Source organism: Oncorhynchus keta, chromosome 9, assembly GCF_023373465.1.
Source record: "Oncorhynchus keta strain PuntledgeMale-10-30-2019 chromosome 9, Oket_V2, whole genome shotgun sequence".
Taxonomy (NCBI): Eukaryota; Metazoa; Chordata; class Actinopteri; order Salmoniformes; family Salmonidae; genus Oncorhynchus; species Oncorhynchus keta.
The window spans coordinates 12303113-12330251 of record NC_068429.1 but is presented as its reverse complement, the minus strand read 5'-3'; the positions used below and the strand labels follow the sequence as shown (position 1 = coordinate 12330251).

General features: G+C 42.7%; 1 protein-coding gene across 5 annotated transcripts in view; it reads right to left on the bottom strand.

The window, feature by feature from the left end:
* The window catches only part of LOC118388049 (cAMP-specific 3',5'-cyclic phosphodiesterase 4D-like), a 469033-nt gene that overhangs the window by 309309 nt on the left and 132585 nt on the right, over positions 1-27139 (bottom strand). The window lies entirely within an intron of this gene.

Sequence of the window (27139 nt, the reverse complement as noted above, 5' to 3'; positions counted from 1 at the left end):
TATGTACAGATTCTTTTCAGAAATGGCACATGGATATATTTGGTGTGAAATGTATGCAATGGTTATAAATGAGGCCCCAGATGCCTAAAATCAAATGCGACCAAGGATGTGTTTTGGCACAAAGTTAACACAGGGCTGCTATTCAGATAGCTATGAGGTCTGTATGTACAAAATCTTCTTGTGGACTGACAAGAAATACAAATAGATTTGAGTAAATTGTCCCTTTATTTTGAGCCCATCCCCCAACATCATGGTGGTGGCATACATTCACCCAGGTCCCGTGTGGGAGCATGGCTCACAGTCAACATTCATCACCTTGACAACCACTAGTATTTTTATCATTTCAACAAGCCTCTGTATGGATTGTTGTATTCAGCAACCTGCCCCTCGAGATAGTGAAAATGACTCATAATCCTATACTCTACTACGTACACCAGTTGGACATGATGCATGATAAACCATGGACTAAAAACAGAGCTGAGAAATCATTTTTGAAAATCGTAGTATGGAAGTAGTGTACTGGAAGTAGGCCATTTCTCTGTGAATATATATACAGTATATTATTTTATTAAGTTATATGACCGTTAACTTTGAAACTGGTCTACTGTAATGTACCTCACACAATTATGATGGTATTTCTGAGCGATTCCTGAATTTCAGGTTACAATAAAGAGTTGCCTTGAACTCGTGAACGATTTTCTTATAGACCTTTTCAACTGACAAAACAATAACATGTTATATATACACGCGCAACAGAGAGGTTCCCCAGTAAACTAGTTGTTGGCTAGCTAACACAAAATTACAAGTTCGTATTTCTTAACCCAACCAAAAGAACGCAACAAACGAGTTGTATACACATTGACTTGTTGCTACCAGATCTACTAAACAAAATCCTCAAACAACATCTATTCCCGTTTATTATCTGTTTGCTCTGATAGTGATCAATTTGTCTAGCACAGCAAATAACCACAGAGCGAGCATGATGTGAAGATAGAGATCCGCTGACCTTGTTAGCCAGCTAGATATTCATTTCTCTCACAACAGCTTAACTAAACTAATTGTAGCTAACAAATGAGTCCAATGTTTTTGACGGCCAAATTGTTTACATCAAAAGTTAGCTGGCAGCAGTAATTACCACTATCAACGTCTCTCTCCCTCCTCACCAATCTTACTATCCTAGCTCTTCATCTGCACCCTCGAAAGCGCAGGTATATATTACCAAGGTGTATTGCCCACTGAGTTTCAATGAAGAAACATACTGTAGTTTTAATGTACCACTAGCTTGTGCTAGGCATTACATATAGTAAAGCCAGACTACAGTAGTCCCTTGTGGCTCACTTGATAGAGCATGGTGCTTGCAATGCCATGGTTATGGGTTCAATTCCCACAGTGAACCAGTATGAAAATGTATATTTTATCCAGATTAAGTTGCTCTGGATAAGAGTGTTTGTTAAATGACTCAAATGCCAGTGCTAACACCTTGTGGTGATAATGTTGAACTGCATATTAATTCCAGCAGGATGACATAAAATAAAGCAAAAAAATTGCAACTGTATTATTTAGAAATCAAATTAACCTCAATATAATATTTTCTGCACATCCTCATGATAGTGATATGTGATAATAATGTCTCTCTCCTGTGCAGGTCATCTTTAAGGCCTGCCTTCATTACAAGGTTAGTAGGGCTTGCACTAATCCATTTCATGATGGTAGCTGGAGACGTCTAATCTGGTATCCTCATTAACTGTCTATCATCTATCAACCTTTTATATTCTTTAAAGTTATTAGCAAATTATCCCCACATAAAATCTCTAATGTATGAGTGCTTTTCCTTTTTATAATGGTATAATTTCAAAATGGAGAAAACATCAACAAAAATGTGAGAATTTGCATGGCATAATGTATGAGTTCAATCCCTGTATGGCTGACCGGGCCAGGACGCAAACCCTAATCAAATTACGCTTATGGCATTAAAATATAGATTCATTCGTGATGGACAGGAGGAGACACTTCTTCAAGTCTCAGGGGGATGACATCATATCACAGTGGCAACTAGAACTCCCCTGCAGCTCACCTCTGCTACAATCACACCCCATTCACCTCCTCCTACGCCACTGACAGTATAACTCAGCCGCCAACTGTGTGGTCTGAGTCAATGTAGCGGAATTAAATTAATAAAAAAATAATTATGTGGGTGCTAGATTGACGCAGTTCACAGTCTGCTCTGCTGGCTGTGTAGGTTGATGAGGAGAAGGAGGAGGTCAGTGAGTGTAGCAGAGGGGTGAGTGTATGGTCGTCATACAGCTCGTTGACAGGTGAGTATTAGACTCTTTCTCAATTCATCCTTTTTCGATTCCTTTCCTAGCCTCCTCCTATAAACCCATTGGAGAACAAGGTCAGAGGGGAGGGACTCTTGTACATTCTCCTCCAATACAGTTGTGATACAATACAGGTGAGGAAATATTGTATGATGCGAGTAATCAAATAAAATGTGCCGAATACAACAGGTATAGAGCTGTGTTTGGACCATGATAGTTCGTCAGTGATGTGGACACCAAGGAAACTCTCGAACCGCTCCACTACAGCCCCATTGATGTGAATGGGGGTGTGTTCGGCTGCCTTTTCCTGTAGTCCACGATCAGCTCCTTTGTCTTGATCACGTTGAGGGAGAGGTTGTTGTCCTAGCACTACACTGCCAGGTCTCTGACCTCTTCCCTATAGGCTGTCTCATCATTGGCGGTGATCAGGCCTACCAGTGTTGTGTCGTCAGCAAATTTAATGATGGTGTTGGAGTCGTGCTAGGCCACGCAGTCGTGGGTGAACAGGGAGTACAGGAGGGGACTTAGCACGCACCCCTGAGGGGAACTATGTTGAGGATCATGTGGCAGATGTGTTGTTGCCTACCCTTACCACCTGGTGGCAGTTTGTCAGGAAATCCAGGCTCCAGTTGCATATGGAGATGTTTAGTCCCAGGGTCCTTAGCTTAGTGATGAGCTTTGTGGGTGGTGGGAAAGGGCAGTGTGGAGCCAGGTGGGAAAGGGCAGTGTGGAGTGTGATTGAGATTGCATCATCTGTGGATCTGTTAGGGCGGTATGCAAAATGGAGTGGGTTTCTGGGATGATGGTGTTGATGTGAGCCAATACCAGCCTTTTAAAGCACTTCATGGCTACAGACGTGAGTGCTACAGGGCAGTAGTCATTTAGGCAGGTTACCTTTGCTTTCTTGGGCACAGGGACTATTGTGGCCTGCTTGAAACATGTGGATATTACAGACTCGGTCAGGGAGAGGTTGAAAATGTCAGTGAAGACACTTGCGAGTTAGTCCGCGCATGCTCTGAGTACACGGCCTGTGAATGTTGACCTGTTTAATGGTTTTGCTCACATCGGCTACGGAGAGCGTGATTACAGTCATCCAGAACAGCTGATGTTCTCATGCATGCTTCAGTGTGGCTTGGCTCGAAGCAAGCACAAAAGGCAAGGAAAGACAAAGTGAGACAAAGCCCTAGTCGCCATGGTGATGTCACCCACCGTGAGACCTAAAGTACAGTCAAGATCATGTTTATAGTAGGATAACAGTCAGTGCTGACAGTCAGTATCTGGTAATATCTGTAAAATGCTTGATATTGTATGTGATATCAACAGAGAAGTATATTTTATGGGTGATTTAAATATTGACTGGCTATCATCAAGCTGCCCACTCAGGAAAAAAATTCAAACCTGGTTCAGGTTGTCAGTCAACCTACCAGGGTAGTTACAAACAGTACAGTAATTAAATCATCAACATGTATTGATCACATCTTTACTAATGCTGCAGAGATTTGCTTTAAAGCAGTATCCAGATCCATAGGATGTAGTGATCACAATATAGTAGCCATATCTAGGAAAACCAAAGTTCCAGAGGCTGGGTCTAATATAGTGTTTTGTAGTGATTCATATGTTGATGATGTAAAGAATATTTGCTGGTCTGTGGTGTGTAATGAGGAAGCTGCACTTCACACCTTTATGAAATTGCTTATTCCAGTTACTAATAAGTACGCACCCATTATGAAAATGACAGTAAAAACTGTAAAATCCCCTTGGATAGATGAGGAATTTAAAAATGGTATGGTTGAGAGGGATGAGGCAAAAGGCATGTCAAATAAGTCTGGCAGCCAAACGTACTGCAAATTAAGAAATCATATAACTAAACTAAATAAAAATGTACTATGAAACAAAGATCAATTATATAAAGAATGATAGTAAAAAGCTTTGAGGCACCTTATATTAAATTTTGGGGAAATAAGCCAACTCGACTCCATCATTCATTGAATCAGATGGCTCATTCATCACAAAGCCCACTAATATTGCCAACTAATTAAATTACTTTTCATTGGCAAAATAAGCAAACTTAGGCATGACATGCCAGCAACAAACGCTGACAATACACATCCAAGTATATCGGACCAAATTATGAAAGACAAGAATTGTACTTTTGAATTCCGTAAAGTCAGTGTGGAAGAGGTGAAAAAAGCATGGTTGTCTATCAACAATGACAAGCCACCAGGGTCTGACAATCTGGATGGAAAATTACTGAGGATAATAGCAGACGATATTGCAACTCCTATTTGCCATATCTTCAATTTAAGCATACTAGAAAGTGTGTGCCCTCAGGCTTGGAGGGGAGCTAAAGTCATTCCGCTACCCAAGAATAGTAAAGCACCCTTTACTGGCTCAAATAGCCAACCAATCAGCCTGTTACCAACCCTTAGTAAACCTCTGGAAAAAATTGTGTTTGACAAGATACAATGCTATTTCACAGCAGAGAAATTGACAATAGACTTTTAGCAAGTTTATAGGGAAGGGCACTCAACAAGCACAGCACTTACACAAATGACTGATGATTGGCTGAGAGAAAATTATGATAAAATGATTGTGGGGGCTGTCTTGTTAGACTTCAGTGCAGCTTTTGACATTATTGATTATAGTCTGCTGCTAGAAAAACTTGTGTTATGGCTTTGCACCTCCTGCTTTGTTGTGGATAAAGAGTTAATTGTCTAACATAACACAGAGGGTGTTCTTTAATGGAAGCCTCTCAAACACAATCCAGGTAGATTCAGGAATTCCCCAGGGTAGCTGTTTAGGACCTTTTTTTTCACACCTGGACCCATTTTTTCCAATTTTTACTAGCGACATGCCACTGACTGAGTAAAGCCAGAGTGTCTAAGTATGTGGATGATCAACACTATACACGTCAGCTACTACAGCAACTGAAATGACTGCAACACTTAACAAAGACCTGCAGTTAGTTTCAGAGTGGGTGGCAAGAAATACATTAGCCCTAAATATTTCTAAAACTAAAAGCATTGTATTTGGGACAAAACATTCACTAAACCCTAAACCTCAACTAAATCTGGAAATAAATAACGTGTAAATTGAGCAAGTTGAGATGACTAAACTGCTTGGAGTAACCCTACATTGTAAACTGTCATGGTCAAAACATATCGATGCAGTAGTAACTAAGATGGGGAGAAGTCTGTCTATAGTAAAGCGATGCTCTGCCTTCTTAACAACACTATCAACAAGGCAGGTCCTACAGGCCCTAGTTTTGTTGCACCTTGACAACTGTTCAGTTGTGTGGTCAGGTGCCCAAAAAAGGACTTGAGAAAATTGCAATTGGCTCAGAACAGGGCAGCATGGCTGGCCCTTGGATGTACACAGAGAGCTAATATTAATAATATGCATGTCAATCTCTCATGGCTCAAAGTGGAAGAGAGATTGACTCACTACTTGTATTTATGAGAGTTATTGACATGTTGAATGCACTGAGCTGTATGTCTAAAATACTGGCACACAGCTCAGACACCCATGCATACCCCACAAGACATGTCAAGACAGTCCCCAAGTCCAAAACAGACTATGACTACATGGAACTCTATTCCACATCAAGTAACTGATGCAAGCAGTAAAATTAGATTTAAAAAAACAGATTTAAAAAACACCTTACGTTAGAGCAGGGACTGTGAAGCAACACAAACATAGGCACAGACACACACATACACACGTTCCCCAGTGTCTGTGTTGTGGTTTTGTTTGTATGTGTCTGTTTCAGGATGGCTTCCTGAAATTCCCCCCAAGCAGCTGATTGGTCGGCCCCATTGATGATTGGAGCTGACCCCGCCCTCTCGTCAGAAACAGCTGTCTTCAATTACCGACTCGCTCTAAAGCTATAAAAGCAAGTGTTCCTTCGTTAGGAGAGAGAAGGGCTGATGATTAGTGTGTCCTGTGTTGGTTGTTGTTAAGAGAGATTTGGTATGGCCTATGTTGGTTGTTGCTGACAGATTTTGTTAAGTATTTTTGTAGCCACTGATTTGAGGTATGTGTGTGCCAATAGAACTGTGTTTGTTTACATTCTTTTTTTGTTCCCAAGGGGAAGGGGAAGGCACCTTGGGAGTGCTTGGGCAAGAGGCCTGCGGTCATACATAACCCGTAGTATTTACTGTCTATGCACACTAGGTAAGACCTGGGCGGACTACCCCCTGTATTTTGGTTAGCGCACCAGGTGGTGCTAGGTTAGGTAAGTAGTGGGTAGGCAGGTAAGGTAGGTTAGGTAAGTAGTGGGTAGGCAGGTAAGGTAGGTTAGGTAAGTAGTGGGTAGGCAGGTAAGGTAGGTTAGGTAAGTAGTGGGTAGGCAGGTAAGGTAAGTTAGGTAAGTAGTGGGTAGGCAGGTAAGTTAGGTAAGTAGTGGGTAGGCAGGTAAGGTAAGTTAGGTAAGTAGTGGGTAGGCAGGTAAGTTAGGTAAGTAGTGGGTAGGCAGGTAAGGTAAGTTAGGTAAGTAGTGGGTAGGCAGGTAAGTTAGGTAAGTAGTGGGTAGGCAGGTAAGTTAGGTAAGTAGTGGGTAGGCAGGTAAGTTAGGAGAGGGGGCTTTGACATTTACTTTCTTTGCTTTGGTTCCGTTCAGCCCTTTTTCCCCAAATTTACCGTGTGAAGGAAGCAATAAATTCCCAGTAAACGGAAAAGTCTCTGCCTTTTGTCATCCTTACTCGCACCTACAGTTCCACATCTCTTTCACTCCACGGGGAGTTGAGTTGTTGCAGGGTGTTGTGTTCCCTCTCCACACACACGCGATGGCGCCGGAGGGGTGGGCTGCCGTCTTATCGGCTCATAACCATGCTATTGTTCGTTTTTTTTTGCGCTGTTCGTAACTTTTGTACATATGTTGCTACTACCGTCTCTTATGACTGAAAAAAGCTGCAGGACATCAGAACTGCGATTGCTCACCTCAAACTGGACAGAGCTCATATGCTAAGGACCCTGGGACTAAACACCACCCTCTGAAACTGGATCCTGGACTTCCTGACGGGCTGCCCACAGGTGGTAAGGGTAGGTAACAACACATCCGCCACGCTGATCGTCAACACGGGGGCCCCTCAGGGGTGCGTGCTCAGCCCCCTCCTGTACTCCCTGTTCACTCATGACTGCACAGCCAGGCACAACTCCAACACTATTAAGTTGCTGATGACACAACAGTGGTAGGCCTGATCGCCGAAAATGATGCTACAACCTATAGGGAGGAGGTCAGAGACCTGACCGTGTGGTGCAAGGACAACAACCTCTCCCTCAATGTGATCAAGACAAAGGAGAATTGTTGACTACAAGAAAAGGAGGACCGAGCACGCCCCTATTCTCATCGACTTGACTGTAGTGGAGCAGGTTGAGAGCTTCAAGTTCCATAGCGTCCACATCACCAACAAGCTAACATGGTCCAAGCACACCAAGACAGTCGTGAAGAGGGCACGACAAAACCTATTCCCCCTCAGAAGACTTAAAAGATTTGGCATGGGTCCTCAGATCCTCAAAAGGTTTAACAGCTGCACCGTCGAGAGCATCCTGACGGGTTGCATCACTGCCTGGTATGGCAACTGCTGGGCCTCTGACCGCAAGGCATTACAGAGGGTAGTGTGTACGGCTCAGTACATCACGGGGGCCAAGCTTTCTGCCATCCGAGACCTCTATACAAGGCGGTGTCAGAGGAAGGCCCTAAAAATTGTCAAAGACTCCAGCCACCCTAGTCATAGACTGTTCTCTCTGCTCCCGCATGGCAAGCGGTACCGGAGCGCCAAGTCTTGGTCCAAGAGGCATCTCAACAGCTTCTATCCCCAAGCCATAAGCCTCCTGAACAACTAATCAAATGGCTACCCAAACTATTTGCATTGCTCCCCCCCCTCCACCGTCCTCTTCGCTGCTGCTACTCTCTGTTATTACCTATGCATAGTCACTTACCTCAATTACCTCGACACCGGTGCCACCGCACATTGACTTGGTACCGGTAACCCCTGTATATAGTCCCTCTATTGTTATTTACTGTTGCTCTATAATTATTTGTTATTCTTATCTCTTTTTTTTTTTTTTTTTATTATTCTTAAAACTGCATTGTTGGTTAAGGGCTTGGAAGTAAGCATTTCACTGTAAGGTCTACACTTGTTGTATTCGGGGCATGTGACAAAACATTTGATTTGATTTGACATACACATGGATTTAGTATAATAAACACAAAAATACAAACGAACACTGCTTTGTGGGTATGAAGTGCTGTTGTGGACATGGGTTGCATCCTAGGTCAGCCATACAGGGATCGTTACACCCACACCGATGATCGAGGACATCAGCTGCAGCTGCAAATCTGTGCAATATCATCAGACAAAATGAAAGTGACTAGCTAGGTTTCCATCCAATTGGCGACAGATATTCATGCAAATCTTTCCTACCAGTGGTGTGTCTACACCAAATGGACTTGTTGCAGATAAAAGTCAGCCCGTGATGACGTAGTGCACAGAAAATGTACTTTTTCCCGTATTGACTGACCTTCATGTCTTAAAGTAATGATGGACTGTTGTTTTTCTTTGTTTATTTGAGCTGTTCTTGCCATAAAATGGAATTGGTATTTTACCAAATAGTGCTATCGTCTGTATACCCTCTACCTTGTCACAACACAACTGATTGGCTCAAACGCATTAAGAAGGAAAGAAATTCCACAAATTAACTTTTTAGAATGCACACCTGTTAATTGAAATGCATTCCAGGTGACTACCTTGACGTTGGTTGAGAGATTGCCAAGAGTGTGCAAAGCTGTCATCAAGGCAAAGAGTGGCTATTTGAAGAACCTCAAATAGAAAATATATTTTGATTTGTTTAACACTTTTTTGGTTACTACATTATTCCATGTGTGCTATTTCATAGTTTTGATGTCTTTACTATTATTCTACAATGTAGAAAAAAGTCCAAATAAAGAAAAACCCTTGAATGAGAAGGTGTTCTAAAACTTTTGACCGGTAGTGTAGGTTTGAATAGGGCTGAGATGTGAAGAGCAAGCCACTGGGCAAGAACTGGTTGAATCAACGTTGTTTCCACGTCGTTTCAACATAAAAATTCTATGCGATGACATTGAATCAACATGGAAAATTGATTGGATTTGAAAAAAGTAATCAACGTAAGGGAATTGTCTTCTTTTCACGCAACTTTTAAACCTAAATCAAATGACATGGTGCCATTTTTTGTTGATTTCACATTGAATTCATATGAATTGACTAAAAGTAAAAGTTGAACTGATGTCTGTGCCCAGTGGGGAGCCACCTGAACTAGGACACGGTTGCCACTGGATAAGGTCAGGTTTTAAGTTTTAAACATGGGAGAGGGTATAAGCTGATCCTAGAACTGTGCCTACAGGAAAATGTCTACACACAGCATTCTACTATCAATATTCATAGGTTGCATCTACATCCCCCAGTCACGTCAATGTTATCAAAGTTCTCAAGACGTCTCAGTGACTCTCAAAAGGAGAGTGGTGCCCCTGTCATTCTTAACTGGAGCTAATGACTGTTTTGTCTAAATTACACTTTAGTGGCTTGGAAAGATGATGCCATTGATACAGTAGGCAAATAATTAGTAGGAAACAACTGTCATCACTATGATGTCGTCAAATTTACTATAGACAGATGTCAATGTTGTCATTAGCTAGAAAAATGTATAAAAATAAAGAGAACCTTCATAACAATATTGTGAGACAACGTGCAACCCATGAATAGTCTAACATTAGCACATGAGAGAGAACCGTTGCGGCATCACCCTTCGGATGTGATCACAACTGATGCCTACCGCCCCATTGTGGAGCTTTGATCCCATCTGCCAACCTCCTGCCATTATCAACACAAAGCAGGAGATCAGAGGCTAGACTCTTAATATCACTGCTCATTTGATCTCGTCATTTGATACAGTTCCGGACAAATATATTGGCACCCCCTTGCACTTTTCTTAATTAATTCCCTATTTCTTCTCAAATAAATAAAGGTTTGGTCTCCACACCTTCTTATTGGATTTTCAACATTGCAGAGTCAATTATATTTTTGCAAACTTACGTTTACAATGTTCATTTGTAAAATAAAGACAAATGGCATGGACAAAATGATTGGCTCTCCAGAGCTAGTACTTGGTTGCACAGCCTTTGGCCAAGACAACTGCCAATAAATACTTATTTTAGCCATCAATGAGCTTGCTGCACCTTTCTACAGGCAATTTGGCCCACTTTTCAGCAACAAACTGCTCTAATTCGTCAATGTTTGAGAGGTGCATCCACCAACTTCTGTTTACAGCTCTTGACATTCGTAGCTTGTGGATGTGATTCAGATCTGCACTCTACGCTGCCACTCCAGAACACTCTATTTCTTCTTTAGTCATTCCAGGGTGCTTTTGATGTGTGTTGGGGGTTGTTGTCCTGCTAGAAGACCCATAACCTTCAACAGAGACACCGTTTTTGGACACTGGGTTGAACATTGCACTACAAAGCTTAATAATATGTCAATTTCATTATGTCTTGCACACATTCAAGGCCTCCAGTACAGAGGCAGCAACCCCACAGCATTATCAAACCTCTTTGATTGTAGGGACGGTGTTCTTTTCTTTTAATGCTTCATTTGGTTGTTGGTTAACATAGGAAGACGCCACTGCTGAAGGAAACACAAGAAAGCTCACCGAAACAAGCCTAAATCCTGGGGAAATTGTTCTGTGGGCCATTTAAAAAAAAAAAATCTCTTTAGCAATACATATCAGTGCTGTGTTTACTGACGACCAAATGAAGCATGCAATGAAACAAACACCCTCCCTACAATCTAAGATGGGGGAGGTTTGATAATGCTGTGGGTTTGCTTTGCTGCCTCTGGTACTGGGGGCCTGTGCAGTATGAAATCAGCTGATTATCAGAATTTTGGAGACCAATGTGTCCAGTGTCCAAAAACTGGCTCACCATTGAAGGTTCTGGTTCTTCCAGCAGGACAACGACACCGAATACATCACAAAGCACCCAGCAATGGCTCAAGAAGAGATGCTGGACTGTTCTGGAGTAGCCAGCAATGAGTCCAGATCTCAATCACATCCTAAATCTATGGCGAGAGCTGAAAACTGCAGTTGGTGATGGAGGGCATCCAACAAACATTGAAGAATTAGAGCAGTTTTCTACTGAAAAGTGGGCCAAACTTCCAGTAGAAAGATGCAGCAAGCTCAGTGATGGCTACATTTTAAATGTTTGTTATTTAGCAGACACTCTGGGCGTCTTACAAGAGCAATTGTGGGTAAGTGCCTTGATCAAGGGCACATTGGCAGATTTTTCACCTAGTCAGCTCGTGGATTCAAACCAGCAACCTTACTTGCCCAACACTCATAACCGCTAGGCTAACAGCCGCTACAGGAAAAGCTTGTTTGCAGGTATATTGGCTAAAGGCTGTGCACCTAGCTCCAGGGACAGTACTGCCAAGAATTTTGTCCTTGCCATTTGTCTTTTTCCTTTTCTTTTTTAAAATTGTAAACATACGTTTAGGAAAATATGTTTGGTTCTCCAATGTTTAAAATCTAATAACAAGGTGTGGTAACCAATTATATTTAAACATGTTTTACTTCTTTTAGAAGAAATAGGGAATTATTTAAGAAAAGTCCAATATATTTGACCGGAACTTTATATAAAAAAAGATGCCCTTCCACTACAACTGGTAAGGGCATTTAATTCTACATACATCAAACAGAGTATTTTTATTTGTGTTAGTAAAAGTGTTTTTTGGGGGCAGCTGGTGGGGGGTGGGGGTCTATGCAAATGTTGTAATTCATGTGCTTATTTGATATGCAAACAGATTAATCAGGCCGTGTTCCTGCCACCATGCTGTTCCTTCCTGCTGGAGATTTCTCAGGAAGTCTGAGAAGGCTAATTAATAGCAGGGTTCTGTGGGAGGCAGGGTGACACGCCATGCACCTACCATCTCTCTATTCCTCTCACTCCTCTTTTTCTCTTTCTTTTTCTGACTCTCTCCCTTCCTTTCTCTCTCTCTCTCCCTCCCCTACATCTCTCTCTCCCCTCTATCTCTCTTTCTATTTCTCTTTCTCTCAATTCAAGTGGCTTTATTGGCATGGGAAACATATGTTTACATTGCCAAAGCAAGTGAAATAGATAATAAACAAAAGTGTAATAAACAATCAAAAATGAACAGTAAACATTACACTCACAGAAGTTCCAAAGGAATAGAGACATTTCAAATATCATGTTATGGCTATATAAAGTATTGTAACAATGTGAAAATAGTTAAAGTATAAAAGAGAAAATAAATACGCATAAATATGGATTGATTCTTCACTGTTGCCCTTTTCTTGTGGCAACAAGTCACAAATATTGCTGCTGTGACGGGACACATGGTATTTCATCCAATAGATATGGGAGTTTATCAAAATTGGATTTGTTTTTAAATTCTTTGTTGGTCTGTGTAGGTCTGTGCAGGAGGTTAGGAAGTGCAGTTTCCACCTCATTTTGTGGGCAGTGTGCACATAGCCTGTCTTCTCTTGAGAGCCAGGTCTGCCTACGGCAACCTTTCTCAATAGCAAGGCTATGCTCTCAGAGTCTGTACATAGTCAAAGCTTTCCTTAATTTTGGGTCAGTCACAGTGGTCAGGTATTCAGCCACTCTGTACTCTCTGTATAAGGCCATATAGCATTCTAGTTTGTTCTGTTTTTTTGTAAAACCTTTCCAATTTGTCAAATATCTTTTTGTTTTCACATGATTTGGTTGGTTCTAATTGTGTTGCTGTCCTGGTGCTCTGCGGCGTCTGTTAGTGTTTCTCGCAATCTCTCCAAATATTTACCTTTTATTCTCTACCCCTCTCTCCACCCCTCTCTACCCCTCTCTCCCTCCACCCCCTGTCCCTCTCTACCCCTCTCTCTCTCTACCCCTCTCTCCCTATCTCTCTCTCTCTCTCTCTCCCCCTCTCTCCACCCCTCTCTACCCCTCTCTACCCCTCTCTCTCTCTACCCCTCTCTCCACCCCTCTCTACCCCTCTCTCCCTCTGCCCCCTGTCCCTCTCTACCCCTCTCCCTCCACCCCTGTCCCTCTCTACCCCTCTCTCCCTCCACCCCCTGTCCCTCTCTACATCTACATCTCTCTCCCTCCACCCTCTGTCCCTCTCTACATCTACATCTCTCTCTCTCTCTCTCTCTCTCTCTCTCTCTCTCTCTCTCTCTCTCTCTCTCTCTCTCTCTCTCTCTCTCTCTCTCTCTCTCTCTCCCCCTTCTCTCTCTCTCTCCCCCTCTCTCTCTCTCCCCCTCTCCCCCTCTCTCTCTCTCTCTCTCTCTCTCTCTCTCTCTCTCTCTCTATCCCCCTCTCTCTCTACCCCTCTCTCTCTACCCCTCTCTCTCGCTCAGTCTCTCTTTAAAGTGTCACATCACTGGTGTACTCTGAGACAATAAATGTATCTAAGACCTGTGCCTGGTGCCTACAGGCAACGACTACCAGCAGCCATTACTGTAGTGTGTAGAACTATGTCTCCCTCTGCTGTACTGCATCCATATTACAACCATCTAGAGGAACAGTCAACCAAGCTTTAACATTATCCACATGAAATTCACCAAATGAACTTCATATTCATGTATGTCTATGTAAATAATTCTGTCTACAATGAAAATGTAAATATAAATAGGGTATTGCTTTATATAATTTTTATACCTGCAAGGGTCATATTTGTTGCGGTTGCAATATTATTTGTGACCAATAGAGTGCAGAGTGTATTTATAAATTAGGTTTAAAAATGAGTCCAAATATGAACTGGTCAAAGGATGGACAGCATGGATATATTAGCCTGGTCAGTTACTAGAGTAACTGACCAACAAAGTATTTGTTCTGTAACAACCTGTTAATACAATGTTGATGCAAAAAAGAATTGCAGTTTAAAGCTACAATATGTAACCTTTTGGCTGACCCTACGAAATTCACATAGAAATGTAATGTGAGTTCTAGATCTTTCATTCTCAATGAAAGCAAGTCTAGGAAGCGGTATATCTTTTCTATGTGCACTATTTCTATGCTTCCTGTTTTTAAGTTTAGTTTTTGAGTCTTTTACTTTCGGATTTGTACACCAGCTTCAAACAGCTGAAAATACAATATTTTTGATTATGGAAAATATATTTCACAGCAGTTTAAAGGGCACAATGATTCTCTACTCACTCAATGATTGCTCATTTTGTCACATAAATTAGGCAAACTATTACAATTTTAGCAACCAGGAAACGGTGGAACTGATTTCTGCATAGTGTAACTTCAGCTACACAGGTATAGGTATAAAATGTATAAAAGCAACCAATGTAAACTCTTGTAGGCATATCGAGATAACACAAACCGGAATACATTAGCTCACTAACCGATCTAAACAGGGAGATTGAAAATACAAACCCCTGCCCCAGCCAATTTATTTATGAGGGAATGCTTCTTTGCAGCACTCCTACCGTTACAGTTCTGTTATTTTAATCTGGCCCCAGCGCATTGAAAAACATACAAATAAATGATGTCTTGAGAAAAGTGACATTTTGAGGATTCTTAGTCAGAATAGACAACAATTTGCACATTAATCATAATGCTTGAACCCCCACAGTATGCACTAGCGTACCGGATACCCCCACAGTATGCACTGGTGTACCGGATACCCCCACAGTATGCACTGGTGTACCGGATACCCCCACAGTATGCACTGGTGTACCGGATACCCCCACAGTATGCACTGGTGTACCGGATACCCCCACAGTATGCACTGGTGTACCGGATACCCCCACAGTATGCACTAGCGTACCGGATACCCCCACAGCCCACGCAATACGGGGAGGGGGGTGGAGGGGGCCCACTAGATCTGGGGGCCCATGTACCTGTCATCAATGTCTATTTCTTTTTACATTGAATAAATCATGTTGACAGCAACCCTATTAAAAGTCATTCATAAACCTTTTACATTTCCATATGTACTAGGAAGCTAAGTGTTTATTTCTTGGGCATAAGGAATGTGTATGAAAAAGTGTCTCAGGCCTTGAAAAATAACAAATTAAACTGGATTGAAAGTATGGTGACATCGGTGACCAAATGCCGTGGTCAAGGTTACGACGGTGCCAGTGCAGGTGTTGAAAAACGTAAATCAGACCGAGAGCCTAATGCTTCTATAGACCTTTATGAGTTTTAGATTGGAAAATGTTCTCTCCACAGAAGCGACAGTTACAGGGATGATAAAAAAACAACTTGATTGCCATAGCAACATCAGAGAAACTAGGTAGAAGGGTGTAGTGCTTCAAATACAGCAGTTCTGCAACATCTTTAATTCAGCCTCTCGTTGTCCTTAATTGTTGGCCTCAACACGTTATGGAAAGAGATGAACTGTATAGGAAGCTCTGGGGACAGGTTGTTTAGATACTGGACAGTCAATAAACTGGCATATGCAAACAGATCACATCATCTTCAGCAGTTCTTGTGGGCTTGAACAAAAAAAAAAGCAGTTAATTTCATTCATACTGAGGAACCGGCGTTTGAGCTGTGTGGTTGCAATATCAACAGTCCCTTATTTCTGTTATATCAATACTAAGTTTAAATTGTGTGCAGCGCAATGGACATACAGTATAATGCATAATGTCTCAGGAAAGACTGTCTGGGTTAGCAATAGTCAGTAGAGAAAACTGTCGGGCCGCAACCTGGATCTACAGGCCGTGGTGAAAACATTTGCACACAAAAATGCAAAGCACCGCAGTCGCATATGGAAGCTACTGCATTATTTGGCATTAATAGACTGGTTTCATGCACAACAACTTCCTATCCAAGCTGTGAGAGAGCGTGAGGACGGCTCATGCAGGTTCAGGTAGGCTATACAGGACAGTTGTATATATTTTTTTAATCTATTGGTAGCTGATTAGTATTCTGTTGCATCGAACATTTATTTTACAACAATCGGCAATGTTTGAATTTCCAACTTTAATTACTGAACAAGTAATTACATTATTGCCAACAGCCAGCCAGCAGAGACACATTATTGGCTCCAGCCGGGAGACAGTGTGTATAGCCTCGTGAAATGTTGAGAACATTTTGAGAAAACGACCATTAAACAGGCCTACCAACATACATTTATCCATTAGGGCCTGAGAAACTGCGTTACGCCAGTGACAGTATGCTTAGAACATATTCAAAGCAACTGCAAACAGCCTGCTGTGTGAGGATCATTACCGAAGGCAGAACTAATCTCAATTCTGTCCAAACCAGTAACTGGGCTTCCAGGACAAGAAAAAATAGAATTCTACTCACGCTGACAGAATGTTTGAAGTAATGCTGAAGGGTTTGTTGACTGATTGTTCTCTGGTTGCATCACTTCAATCGTGCATTCTCTCAGGGCAGAAGGAATGTTCATCTCACCCCCAAACACAGTCATTGGTTTTGATTAAATACTTGTGAATAACTGAAAAGAAAGTATTTCACAAATGCATCTGGCACCTCACTGCAATACTGACTATACCAGTCTTCTCACACTGTAACACAGGTGTAACAATAGGTGGATTCATTGTTGTACCGTAACCTGAATGCTTGCAATAGCATGCCTAAACCTAACGTTACCCTAAATCTAACAACTTGTTAGCATGCCTAAACCTAACGTTACCCTAAACCTAACAACTTGTTAGCATGCCTAAACCTAACTTTACCCTAAACCTAACAACTTGTTAGCATGCCTAAACCTAACTTTACCCTAAACCTAACAACTTGTTAACATGCCTAAACCTAACTTTACCCTAAACCTAACAACTTGTTAACATGCCTAAACCTAACGTTACCCTAAACCTAACAACTTGTTAGCATGCCTAAACCTAACTTTACCCTAAACCTAACAACTTGTTAGCATGCCTAAACCTAACATTATGTTAAACCTAACAACTTGTTAGCATGCTTAAACCTAACTTCACACTAAACCTAACAACTTGTTAACATGCCTAAACCTAACTTTACGTTAAACCTAACAACTTGTTAGCATACCTAAACCTAACGTTACCCTAAACCTAACAACTTGTTAGCATGCATAAACCTAACTTTACGTTAAACCTAACAACTTGTTAACATGCCTAAACCTAACTTTACCCTAAACCTAACAACTTGTTAGCACGTCTAAACCTAACTTTACGTTAAACCTAACAACTTGTTAGCATGTCTAAACCTAACTTTAAGTTAAACCTAACAACTTGTTAACATGCCTAAACCTAACGTTACCCTAAACCTAACAACTTGTTAGCATGTCTAAACCTAACTTTACGTTAAACCTAACAACTTGTTAGCATGCCTAAACCTAACATTACGTTAAACCTAACAACTTGTTAACATGCCTAAACCTAACTTTACGTTAAACCTAACAACTTGTTAACATGCCTAAACCTAACTTTACGTTAAACCTAACAACTTGTTAACATGCCTAAACCTAACTTTACCCTAAACCTAACAACTTGATAACATGCCTAAACCTAACTTTACGTTAAACCTAACAACTTGTTAGCATGTCTAAACCTAACTTTACGTTAAACCTAACTACTTGTTAGCATGCCTAAACCTAACTTTACGTTAAACCTAACAACTTGTTAACATGCCTAAACCTAACTTTACGTTAAACCTAACAACTTGTTAGCATGTCTAAACCTAACTTTACGTTAAACCTAACTACTTGTTAACATGCCTAAACCTAACTTTACGTTAAACCTAACAACTTGTTAGCATGTCTAAACCTAACTTTACGTTAAACCTAACAACTTGTTAGCATGTCTAAACCTAACTTTACCCTAAACCTAACAACTTGTTAACATGCCTAAACCTAACTTTACGTTAAACCTAACAACTTGTTAGCATGTCTAAACCTAACTTTATGTTAAACCTAACTACTTGTTAACATGCCTAAACCTAACTTTACGTTAAACCTAACAACTTGTTAACATGCCTAAACCTAACTTTACGTTAAACCTAACAACTTGTTAACATGCCTAAACCTAACTTTACCCTAAACCTAACAACTTGTTAACATGCCTAAACCTAACTTTACGTTAAACCTAACAACTTGTTAGCATGTCTAAACCTAACTTTATGTTAAACCTAACTACTTGTTAACATGCCTAAACCTAACTTTACGTTAAACCTAACAACTTGTTAACATGCCTAAACCTAACTTTACGTTAAACCTAACAACTTGTTAACATGCCTAAACCTAACTTTACGTTAAACCTAACAACTTGTTAGCATGTCTAAACCTAACTTTATGTTAAACCTAACTACTTGTTAACATGCCTAAACCTAACTTTACGTTAAACCTAACAACTTGTTAACATGCCTAAACCTAACTTTACGTTAAACCTAACAACTTGTTAACATGCCTAACCTGTTGTTTTGTGTTACAGAAAATATGAAGGTTTCTCAGACTTCAAATTCTGAAAATGTGAGTGATTGGTTGTGTGATCAAGCTGGACTATACCCACCTCACTGACATACACTGAGTGTACAAAACATTAGGAACATTATCTTTCTATTAATATATACTGAAAAGGTAATCCCAGGTGAAATATATGATCCTGTATTGATGTCACTTGTTAAATCCACTTCAATCAGTGTAGATGAAGGGGAGGAGACAGGTTAAAGAAGGATGTTTAAGCCTTGAGACAATTGAGACATAGATTGTGTGCCATTCAGAGGGTGAATGGGCAAGACAAAAAATGTAGATGCCTTTGAACAGGATTTTGGTATTTGGTGCCAGGCACACCGGTTTGAGTGTGTCAAGAACTGCAAAACGGCTGTGTTTATTTTTTTTTTGACAATCAACAGTTTCCCGTGTGTATCAAGGAAGGTGTTCCTAATGTTTTGTACACTCAACGTATATTATACATATTATGTATGTAGTATAATGTGACATATTATGCATGATCCACATAAGCATAATATGCTAAATATTTAAACAAGTTAACGTGACCAAGTTGCATTTAAAGTATCTTGTATCAACATCTGGCGAATAGAAAGAGAAATGGACTGTGTGTGTTGCCTTCAACTCAACATTGATTGCAATGTACGTTTCTCCTAAAATACATACATCAATCCAATTCCCTCTGACATATAGAAATCCATTGATGCCCCAAACCAAAGGCAGCGAGGGCATTGTGAGAGGCAGCTCCTCCACTTTCATTCTCTCTAACGCTGTAATGATGTCAGCCTGGATTAATCCTGTGACAGGGTATAGGCTGAAATTGCAGTACATGTGCATTTGAAAAAACACAGGCCAGTCCTCCATCTGAAAAGCAAGTGATTAAATGTAAAGACATAAAGGCCACACCAGATCTTGGTAATCACAGAGCGACACATAATGAAGCGCTTTTAAGCAGGCGTCTATGGAAATCAATTAAATATGAAATGCGTTCGGGGAAAAAGATCAACAAAGTGATTACTGATGAAAACACTCCATTTGATGGCTTGGAGAAGGAAAACATTCCATTTGATGGCTTGGAGAAGGAAAACATTCCATTTGATGGCTTGGAGAAGGAAAACATTCCATTTGATGGCTTGGAGAAGGAAAACATTCCATTTGATGGCTTGGAGAAGGAAAACACTCCATTTGATGGCTTGGAGAAGGAAAACATTCCATTTGATGGCTTGGAGAAGGAAAACACTCCATTTGATGGCTTGGAGAAGGAAAGCATTCCATTTGATGGTTTGGAGAAGGAAAACACTCCATTTGATGGCTTGGAGAAGGAAAACATTCCATTTGATGGCTTGGAGAAGGAAAACACTCCATTTGATGGCTTGGAGAAGGAAAGCATTCCATTTGATGGTTTGGAGAAGGAAAACATTCCATTTGATGGCTTGGAGAAGGAAAACACTCCATTTGATGGCTTGGAGAAGGAAAACATTCCATTTGATGGCTTGGAGAAGGAAAACATTCCATTTGATGGCTTGGAGAAGGAAAACACTCCATTTGATGGCTTGGAGAAGGAAAGCATTCCATTTGATGGTTTGGAGAAGGAAAACACTCCATTTGATGGCTTGGAGAAGGAAAACATTCCATTTGATGGCTTGGAGAAGGAAAACATTCCATTTGATGGCTTGGAGAAGGAAAACATTCCATCGAGAGTTGAGTGCTCCTCAAAGAACTTCATAAAGCCATGGAAAATAAGAAATATTGTTGGTGTTGTTGCAATAAGAGCATTCTTCCACTCACATTTCTCTCCCTCTCTCAATATATCCATCTCTCTCTCTCAATCTATCCATCTCTCTCTCTCTCAATATATCCACCTCTCTCAATTTATCCAACCATCCATCCATCTCTCTCCCTCTCTCCCTCTCTCCTTCTCTCCCTTTCTCTCTCAATCTATCCACCTCTCTCAATCTATCCATCCATCCATCCCTCTCCCTCTCAATCTATCCATCTCTCTCTCTCTCTCTCTCTCTCTCTCTCTCTCTCTCTCTCTCTCTCTCTCTCTCTCTCTCTCTCTCTCTCTCTCTCTCTCTCTCTCTCTCTCTCTCTCTCTCTGAAGAGCATGTGCTTAAAAAAGTATAGGCTAATAAAGAAGGATAGGGAATAGGACAGGTTTCTTTGAAGACAAAAACAACGGTGCACTCTTCAGGCTGTTCCTCTACTGAAGAGCATAGCATACCTCTCCGCAACTTCTGAGAGCCTGAGTCTTCTTTGGAGATTCGATGCTACACCCATGTTCATGTCTGACAATGAAGACATGAAACAGGCCACCTAACCCGAACTGTAACAGAGGGCCTGGTCTTGGCCCTAACCCGAACCCTAACAGAGGGCCTAGTCTTGGCCCTAACCCGAACTCTAACAGAGGGCCTAGTCTTGGCCCTAACCCGAACCCTAACAGAGGGCCTAGTCTTGGCCCTAACCCGAACCCTAACAGAGGGCCTATTATTGGCTCTAACCCTGACAGAGGGCCTATTATTGGCTCTAACCCTGACAGAGGGCCTATTTTATTTTATTTTATTTCACCTTTATTTAACCAGGTAGGCTAGTTGAGAACAAGTTCTCATTTGCAACTGCGACCTGGCCAAGATAAAGCATAGCAGTGTGAGCAGACAACACAGAGTTACACATGGAGTAAACAATTAACAAGTCAATAACACAGTAGAAAAAAAGGGGAGTCTATATACAATGTGTGCAAAAGGCATGAGGAGGTACAATTTTGCAGATTAACACTGGAGTGATAAATGATCAGATGGTCATGTACAGGTAGAGATATTGGTGTGCAAAAGAGCAGAAAAGTAAATAATTAAAAACAGTATGGGGATGAGGTAGGTGAAAATGGGTGGGCTATTTACCAATAGACTATGTACAGCTGCAGCGAAAGTCTCCAGCTTCAGCAATTTTTGCAGTTCGTTCCAGTCACAGGCAGCAGAGTACTGGAACGAAAGGCGGCCAAATGAGGTGTTGGCTTTAGGGATGATCAGTGAGATACACCTGCTGGAGCGCGTGCTACGGATGGGTGTTGCCATCGTGACCAGTGAACTGAGATAAGGCGGAGCTTTACCTAGCATGGACTTGTAGATGACCTGGAGCCAGTAGGTCTGGCGACGAATATGTAGCGAGGGCCAGCCGACTAGAGCATACAAGTCGCAGTGGTGGGTGGTATAAGGTGCCTTAGTGACAAAACGGATGGCACTGTGAGACTGCATCCAGTTTGCTGAGTAGAGTGTTGGAAGCCATTTTGTAGATGACATCGCCGAAGTCGAGGATCGGTAGGATAGTCAGTTTTACTAGGGTAAGCTTGGCGGCGTGAGTGAAGGAGGCTTTGTTGCGGAATAGAAAGCCGACTCTTGATTTGATTTTCGATTGGAGATGTTTGATATGAGTCTGGAAGGAGAGTTTGCAGTCTAGCCAGACACCTAGGTACTTATAGATGTCCACATATTCAAGGTCGGAACCATCCAGGGTGGTGATGCTAGTCGGGCATGCGGGTGCAGGCAGCGATCGGTTGAAAAGCATGCATTTGGTTTTACTAGCGTTTAAGAGCAGTTGGAGGCCACGGAAGGAGTGTTGTATGGCATTGAAGCTCGTTTGGAGGTTAGATAGCACAGTGTCCAATGACGGGCCGAAAGTATATAGAATGGTGTCGTCTGCGTAGAGGTGGATCAGGGAATCGCCCGCAGCAAGAGCAACATCATTGATATATACAGAGAAAGGAGTCGGCCCGAGAATTGAACCCTGTGGCACCCCCATAGAGACTGCCAGAGGACCGGACAGCATGCCCTCCGATTTGACACACTGAACTCTGTCTGCAAAGTAATTGGTGAACCAGGCAAGGCAGTCATCCGAAAAACCGAGGCTACTGAGTCTGCCGATAAGAATATGGTGATTGACAGAGTCGAAAGCCTTGGCAAGGTCGATGAAGACGGCTGCACAGTACTGTCTTTTATCGATGGCGGTTATGATATCGTTTAGTACCTTGAGTGTGGCTGAGGTGCACCCGTGACCGGCTCGGAAACCAGATTGCACAGCGGAGAAGGTAAGGTGGGATTCGAGATGGTCAGTGACCTGTTTGTTGACTTGGCTTTCGAAGACCTTAGATAGGCAGGGCAGGATGGATATATGTCTGTAACAGTTTGGGTCCAGGGTGTCTCCCCCTTTGAAGAGGGGGATGACTGCGGCAGCTTTCCAATCCTTGGGGATCTCAGACGATATGAAAGAGAGGTTGAACTGGCTGGTAATAGGGGTTGCGACAATGGCGGTGGATAGTTTCAGAAATAGAGGGTCCAGATTGTCAAGCCCAGCTGATTTGTACGGGTCCAGGTTTTGCAGCTCTTTCAGAACATCTGCTATCTGGATTTGGTTAAAGGAGAACCTGGAGAGGCTTGGGCGAGGAGCTGCGGGGGGGGGGCGGAGCTGTTGGCCGAGGTTGGAGTAGCCAGGCGGAAGGCATGGCCAGCCGTTGAGAAATGTTTATTGAAGTTTTCGATAATCATGGATTTATCGGTGGTGACAGTGTTACCTAGCCTCAGTGCAGTGGGCACCTGGGAGGAGGTGCTCTTGTTCTCCATGGACTTCACAGTGTCCCAGAACGTTTTGGAGTTGGAGCTGCAGGATGCAAACTTCTGCCTGAAGAAGCTGGCCTTAGCTTTCCTGACTGACTGCGTGTATTGATTCCTGACTTCCCTGAACAGTTGCATATCACGGGGACTATTTGATGCTATTGCAGTCCGCCACAGGATGTTTTTGTGCTGGTCGAGGGCAGTCAGGTCTGGAGTGAACCAAGGGCTGTATCTGTTCTTAGTTCTGCATTTTTTGAACGGAGCATGCTTATCTAAAATGGTGAGGAAGTTACTTTTAAAGAATGACCAGGCATCCTCAACTGACGGGATGAGGTCAATGTCCTTCCAGGATACCCGGGCCAGGTCGATTAGAAAGGCCTGCTCACAGAAGTGTTTTAGGGAGCGTTTGACAGTGATGAGGGGTGGTTGTTTGACTGCGGCTCCGTAGCGGATACAGGCAATGAGGCAGTGATCGCTGAGATCCTGGTTGAAGACAGCGGAGGTGTATTTGGAGGGCCAGTTGGTCAGGATGACGTCTATGAGGGTGCCCTTGTTTACAGAGTTAGGGTTGTACCTGGTGGGTTCCTTGATGATTTGTGTGAGATTGAGGGCATCTAGCTTAGATTGTAGGACTGCCGGGGTGTTAAGCATATCCCAGTTTAGGTCACCTAACAGAACAAACTCTGAAGCTAGATGGGGGGCGATCAATTCACAAATGGTGTCCAGGGCACAGCTGGGAGGTGAGGGGGGTCGGTTGCAGGCGGCAACAGTGAGAGACTTATTTCTGGAGAGAGTAATTTTCAAAATTAGTAGTTCGAGCTGTTTGGGTATGGACCTGGAAAGTATGACATGACTTTGCAGGCTATCTCTGCAGTAGACTGCAACTCCTCCCCCTTTGGCAGTTCTATCTTGACGGAAGATGTTATAGTTGGGTATGGAAATCTCTGAATTTTTGGTGGCCTTCCTGAGCCAGGATTCAGACACGGCAAGGACATCAGGGTTAGCAGAGTGTGCTAAAGCAGAGAGTAAAACAAACGTAGGGAGGAGGCTTCTGATGTTGACATGCATGAAACCAAGGCTTTTTCGATCACAGAAGTCAACAAATGAGGGTGCCTGGGGACATGCAGGGCCTGGGTGTACCTCCACATCACCCGCGGAACAGAGAAGGAGTAGTATGAGGGTGCGGCTGAAGGCTATCAAAACTGGTCGCCTCGAGCGTTGGGGACAGAGAATAAGAGGAGCAGGTTTCTGGGCATGGTAGAATATATTCAGGGCATAATGCGCAGACAGGGGTATGGTGGGGTGCGGGTACAGTGGAGGTAAGCCCAGGCACTGGGTGATGATGAGAGAGGTTGTATCTCTGGACATGCTGGCTGTAATGGGTGAGGTCACCGCATGTGTGGGAGGTGGGACAAAGGAGGTAACAGGGGTATGAAGAGTGGAACTAGGGGCTCCATTGTGAACTAAAACAATGATAACTAACCTGAACAACAGTATACAAGGCATATTGACATTTGAGAGAGACATACAGTGAGGCATACAGTAATCACAGGTGTTGAATTGGGAAAGCTAGCTAAAACAGTAGGTGAGACAACAACAGCTAATCAGCTAGCACAACAAACAGCAGGTAAAATGGCGTTGATTAGGCAACGGGGCCGACAGATAAAACAAACAAGCAGAATGGAGTACCGTGATTAATGGACAGTCCAGCGTGCATCAGCTATGTAGCCAAGAGATCAGTGTCCAGGGGGCAGCGGTGGATGGGCAGGGAAGCTGGACTGGCGAGTGTTATCCAGGTAAAAAAAAAAACCTAACAATGACTAAATAGCTTGTAGCTAGTTAGCTGGTTAGCGTCTGGAGGTTCTTGAGTGTGTTCTAATTTTTTTTTTTAATAATAGCGATTCCGTATCACATTGGGTGAGGCAGGTTTCCGGAAAGTATAAACAAATTAAAAATCAAAAAGAGATAGAGAGTAAATATGGGTCTAGTGAGTGTTTGGGACGCGGCGATTCAGACGGTTAGCAGGCCTGTGCTAACAAGCTAACAGTTCGTAGGCCCGGGCTAGACAAGGTAGCAGTTAGCGGACCGGAGCTAGACAAGCTAGCAATTAGCAGGCCGAATTAGCAAGCAGGGAGATAGCGAGGGCTAGAGAGTTAGCCTTTGGGGGACGTCGCGATGGGGTGAGTCTGTTTATTCCTCTTCATGCGGTGACATCGATAGACCGGCCGTGGGCCCGGGTATTGTAGCCCAGGAGTATGCTACAGGTGCTCTGGCCGGGCTAGCTTCAAGCTAAGTGGGTGGAAACGCTAGCTAGCTAGTTGTGAAGATCCAGCTGAAAAAAATGTTCCGTTTGTGGTGGGAATCCGGGGATGAAAAATAAATAGGTCCGTTATGCTCTGGTTAGAGTCGCGTTGTTCGAACTGGCGAGAGCTTTCCGGGCTGAGGTTAGCTGATGACCGGTTAGCTGAAGACCGCTAGCATAGCTGGTGTTTAGCTGGCTAGCTTCAGTTGAGGGGTTCCGGTTCCGAAGTAAATATAAATACTTTAGGAAAAATAGCTACATTGGGTGAGGCGGGTTGCAGGAGAGTATTTGGAAGCTTAGGTTTAGCAAAATGTTTTTAAAGAGATATGCGAAGAAAAATATGTAAAAAACGAAAAAGGAACGATATATACATGGGACATGACACGACAGGACGACTTACTGCTACGCCATCTTGGCACTATTATTGGCTCTAAACCTGACAGAGGGCCTATTATTGGCTCTAACCCTGACAGAGGGCCTATTATTGGCTCTAACCCTGACAGAGGGCCTATTATTGGCTCTAACCCTGACAGAGGGCATATTATTGGCTCTAACCCCGACAGAGGGCCTATTATTGGTTCTAACCCTGACAGAGGGCCTATTATTGGCTCTAACCCTGACAGAGGGCCTATTATTGGTTCTAACCCTGACAGAGGGCCTATTATTGGCTCTAACCCTGACAGAGGGCCTATTATTGGCTCTATCCCTGACAGAGAGCCTATTATTGGCTCTAACCCTGACAGAGGGCCTATTATTGGTTCTAACCCTGACAGAGGGCCTATTATTGGTTCTAACCCTGACAGAGGGCCTATTATTGGCTCTAACCCTGACAGAGGGCCTATTATTGGCTCTAACCCTGACAGAGGGCATATTATTGGCTCTAACCCTGACAGAGGGCCTATTATTGGCTCTAACACTAACAGAGGGCCTATTATTGGTTCTAACCCTGACAGAGGGCCTATTATTGGTTCTAACCCTGACAGAGGGCCTATTATTGGCTCTAACCCTGACAGAGGGCCTATTATTGGCTCTAACCCTGACAGAGGGCCTATTATTGGCTCTAACCCTGACAGAGGGCCTATTATTGGCTCTAACCCTAACAGAGGGCATATTATTGGTTCTAACCCTGACAGAGGGCATATTATTGGCTCTAACCCTGACAGAGGGCCTATTATTGGCTCTAACCCTAACAGAGGGCCTATTATTGGTTCTAACCCTGACAGAGGGCCTATTATTGGCTCTAACCCTGACAGAGGGCCTATTATTGGCTCTAACCCTGACAGAGGGCCTATTATCGGTTCTAAAAGAGCCATGTTTCTCAATGGTGACCTCATATTCTCTCCAGTAGTCCACTTCCTCTGGTGAGCTCATATCTTCTCCAGTAGTCCACTTCCTCTGGGGCACATAAAGTACAAGCACACCGCAAGAGCATCCATCCTTGTGCAGAGAGGAAGTGTATATTACACACATTACACACACAGTCAT